The sequence below is a fragment of the Cynocephalus volans genome, chromosome 8 (assembly GCF_027409185.1).
Source record: "Cynocephalus volans isolate mCynVol1 chromosome 8, mCynVol1.pri, whole genome shotgun sequence".
NCBI classification, from domain to species: Eukaryota; Metazoa; Chordata; class Mammalia; order Dermoptera; family Cynocephalidae; genus Cynocephalus; species Cynocephalus volans.
This window is the reverse complement of record NC_084467.1, coordinates 96,535,101-96,539,668: the sequence shown is the minus strand read 5'-3', so window position 1 is coordinate 96,539,668 and position 4,568 is coordinate 96,535,101. Positions and strand designations below refer to the sequence as shown.

The 4,568-nt window shown below is 42.9% G+C and overlaps 1 non-coding gene across 1 annotated transcript; it reads right to left on the bottom strand.

Moving 5' to 3' along the window:
• Window positions 1–1,129: 1,129 nt before the first annotated feature.
• On the bottom strand, window positions 1,130–1,202 carry TRNAV-GAC (transfer RNA valine (anticodon GAC)). The gene has a single exon. It is a non-coding gene; the product is annotated as a tRNA-Val (tRNA).
• Window positions 1,203–4,568: the final 3,366 nt, after the last annotated feature.

The following is a 4,568-nucleotide window of genomic DNA, read 5'->3' as shown; positions in this document are numbered from 1 at the left end:
CTTCTTTGCCACTGTGGCCACTCCATTTATGTGCTGGCATTAGTTTCCTAGGGCTGCCATAACAAAATACCACAAACTTAAACAACAGAAATTTATTGTCTCACAGTTCTAGAGGCTAGAAGTCTGAGATCAAGGTGTTGGCAAGGTTGGTTCCTTCTGAGGACTATGAAGGAGAATCTGTTCTATGCCTCTCTCCTAGCTTTTGGTGGGTTTGCTGGTAATCTTTAGCATACCTTGGCTTCTGCTGCATCACTCCAGTCTCTACCTTCATCTTCACATGGTGTTCACCCTGTGTGTTTCTATCTTCTCATGGCCACTTGCTTATAAAGACACCAATCATATTGAATTAGGGGTCTACCCTACTCCAATATGATCTCATCTTAACTAATTACATCTGTAACAATCCTATTTCCAAATAAGGTCATGCTGAGCTACTGGGGGTTAGGACCTCAATGTATGAATTGAGGGGGTGAGAATATAATTAAACCCGTAATGGTGCCCATCATGCTAACTGGCTGACTCATTTTGCCTACTTGGTTGTTTAGTGCCTCTTCCCTGGTGGATGCAAGATATGATGTAAAAATCTTCACACTTCATGCCCACTCCTGTATATTGTTTAGTGCCTCTTCCCTGGTGGATGCAAGATATGATGTAAAAATCTTCACACTTCATGCCCACTCCTGTATATTCATCTACATGACTCTACCCCAGACCTCCTTGTCTTTGGTTTTCCAGTCCTTTTCTTTCCAGGGCCCCTACCAGAAGTCCAGGCCATTGGCTCCTGTCCAAGAATCTGTATATATTCTTACTTTGGTCTGCACCTCCTTATACACAAGGTAGATGACCAGGGACAATGTTTGCAGCTCCAACCACTGGAAGATTTTCCCTCTCTGCTACTTTTCAAAGCAACTCAAGAATGTGATTATAATGCAGCCACCCCTCTAATTTTGGCTTGCACCCACAAACCAAGCTGACCCATCCATTAACCAAACTCATGCTTTATTCCTCCTCCTTCAGCTGGCCATGGTATTGGTGCAGCTGTGGTGGGTGACATGGTTGTCTAGGCTACCTGGTTATGAAGCTTACAAGAGCCCTTTTATTTTATTTTATTTTATTTTTTTTAATAAGATGACCGGTAAGGGGATCTTAACCCTTGACTTGGTGTTGTCAGCACCACGCTCTTCCAATTGAGCTAACCGGCCATTCCTATATAGGGATCCAAATCCATGGCCGTGGTGTTATCAGCACCACACTCTCCCAAGTGAGCCACAGGCCGGCCCTTACAAGAGCCCTTTGATCTTCCTTGGGCTTGATCCCAGATGTACCATTTCTATCATATAACGGATGCTGCTGGGTCCACCTGAACCAATAGAACCTAAGCCATATTAGGCAGTTCTCGATATGTGGTTTCTTAGTGCCCTGTGGTTAAGTGTTCTGTCTCCACTAAGGTTCAGTATCACACTAAGAGCTGGTTCTTAAAATGTTTATGAGGGTACTTCAAAAGTTCATGGAAAGATTTGTAACATGTATTAATTCTATTTTTCTGCAAACTTTTTGAGGTACCCTCCTATAATTCTCTGCTGTAGATGGCATGGCTTTGCTCCAGAATCCAGGGACTGTGGTGTGATTTTCTCACTGGGGCTTGCCATGAGCTCTGTTTTAGTCAGCTCAAGCTGCCATACAAAATACCATATACTGGGTGGCCTAAGCAAAAGAAATTTATTTTCTCACAGTTTTGGAGGCTGGAAGTCCAAGAGCAGTGTGCCAGCATTGTTCGGTTATGGTGAGTGCTCTTTTCCTGGCTTGTAGACAGCTGTCTTTTTGCTGAGTCCTCACGTGGCAGAGAGAGCAAGCTCTCTGGTGTGTCTTCTTATAAGGGCATTAATCTCATCATAAGGGTCACACCCTCATGGCCTCATCTAACCTTAATTACCTCCCAAAGGCCTTATCTCCAAATAGCATCACTTCCATGGTTTTAATGTCCCCCCAAATGCACTGAAGCTTAATCCCCATTGTAACAGTGTTAAGAGAGTGGGAAATCAGACCATGGTATTGGAATGGTGGGGTCTTTGGGAGGTGATTGGATCATGGGGACTCTGCCATTCTGAATGGATTAATTTTTTCATAGGTTAATGGGTTAATGATAAATGGGAGTGGCACTTGAAGCTTTATAAGGAAAGGAGGAAGCATGTTAGTGTGCTCTCACTAAGTCCTTGCCATGTGATACCCTGCACCACTGTGGGACTCTGCAGAGAGTTCCCCACCAAGAGAAGGCCCTGACCAGATGTGCCCTCTGAGACCTTGGACTTTCCAGCTGTATTAGTCTGTTTCTGTTGCTTATAACAAAATACTTGGAACTGGGTAATTTATAAAGAAAACAAAATTTACTGCTCACAGTTTCAGAGGCTTGGAAGTACAAAGTCCAAGGAACATCTGGTGAGGGTCTTGGTGGTGGCAACAGTGACCCAGGGGTCTCACATGGCAGAAAATGGCAGAGCAGAGAGAGACTAACCTCTCATGTACTCTTCTTTTAAAACCATGCCCCTGACCACCATTTTTAATCCATTCACTAGGCATGGTCCTCAGAATCTAATTACTTCTTCAAGGCCTCATCTTTCAATTACCATAATAGGATTTCCCACCTTCAACAGTTACAGTGGGAGTTAAGCTTCTAATATATGAACTCTGGGAGACACAATTCAATCAATCCACAGCACCAGCCTCCAAAACTGTAAGAAATAAGTTCTGTCATTTATAAATTACCCAGTTTCAGGCAGTCTGTTATAAACAACAGAAAATAGATTAATACAATAACATTGAGGGTAGGGCTTCAACATATGAATTTTGAGGGGACATAAACATTCAGTCCATATATCTGCTCTTGGCCCCCCAAATTCACAATCTTCTCACATGCCAAATACATTCATTCCATCCTAACAGCCCCAAAAGTCTTAACTCATTCCTGCATCAACTCCAAAGTCTAAAGTCCAAAGTCTCATCTAAATATCATTTAAATCAGATGTGAGACTCAAAGTAGGATTCATCCTGAGGCAAAATTCCTGTCTAGCTGTGAACCCATGAATTAGACTTCCAAAAAACAGGCAGAGGAGAGACTCCCATTCCAAAAGTGAGAAATAGGGATGAAAGAAGGAGTGACAGATCCCAAGCAAGTCCAAAATTTAGCAAATCAAATTCCATTAGATCTTAAGGGTTGAGAATGATGCTTTTTGGTTCTATGCTCTGTCCTCCAGGCCCACTGGGGTGGCAGTGTCACTTACAAGGCTCTGCCAGGCTTGGGTCTCGCCCCAAGACTTCACGTGGAGGCCATCTGGCCTATTGAAACCAAAGGAGTGGCCCTGATGATTTCTGAATTGCCTTAGGGTTCGTTTTTTCCTCTTCTTGAAGAATAGTGCATGTGCACAGCCAAATAAGCTCTATCATCCCATCCTGTCAAATCCAAGAAGTCCAACAGCCTTCCTTCATTTTATCCCATCTCCAACCCTTTCAGTTTAAACTGCCAATGTCTTTAGAACATGCTTTCTCATATTTTGCAATATGAGAAAGGGTGAGAATTTTCCAAATCTTCAAGTTCTGGTTCCCTTTTGTTTAACAATTCCTTCTTCAATTCATTTACTTTCCACAAGACATCAGAACAGTCAGCCAAGTTCTTTGCCACTTTATAAGGTTCACTTTTCCTCCAGTTTCCAATAGCACATTCTCATTCTGAGACCTCACCAGAATTTCCTTTAACATCCATATTTCCAGCACACACCTTAAAACTCTTCCAGTCTCTATCCTTTACCAAGTTCAAGTTCCAAAGATACTTCTACATATTTAGGTATTTGTTACAGCTGCACCCATCTCCCAGTACCAAAATCTATATTAGGGTTCTCCAAAGAAACAGAACAAATAGGACACACATACACACACACACACCTCTGTGTGTGTGGGTGAAGAGAGAGAGCATGTGTATGGGCGGGGGGAGAGGAATTACCTTTCACTCAGCCTTTTTGCTCTATTCAGGTCTTCAGGTGATTTCATGACGCTCACTCACATTATATGGAAGGCAGTCTGCTTTACTCGCTCTACCAATTCAAATATTAATCTCATCCAGAAATACCCTCACAGACACATCCAGAGTAATATTTGATTAAATGTCTGGGTATTCTGTGGCCCAGTCAAGTTGACAAAAGATTAACCATCACAAGTTCCAAACGGCATCTTTTCACACCCCCGACACCTCCAATACAAGAGAGTCTACTAGAATATATGGCCAAAGTGTGGAGTGGCCTCTACCATATGCCAGGGCAACTCAGACATTTTTACTTTGCTGCTCTTGTCAGATCTTGCTGGACTTTATGGTAAATTGGACCTCCTGGATTCTGGTGACTAAGCATCACCATCTGGCCTCTATTACTTAGGGGAAAAACGGGGGTGACATCATTCTATCATTATTAATGAGCCCCAGCTCTGTGATTGCTTCTTCAACTGTCAGCCCAGGACTGCAGAGAACTTTGTTACCCCTCTTACTGGAGCATTTTTGACGGCCTTGGTGAATGTTATGTCTT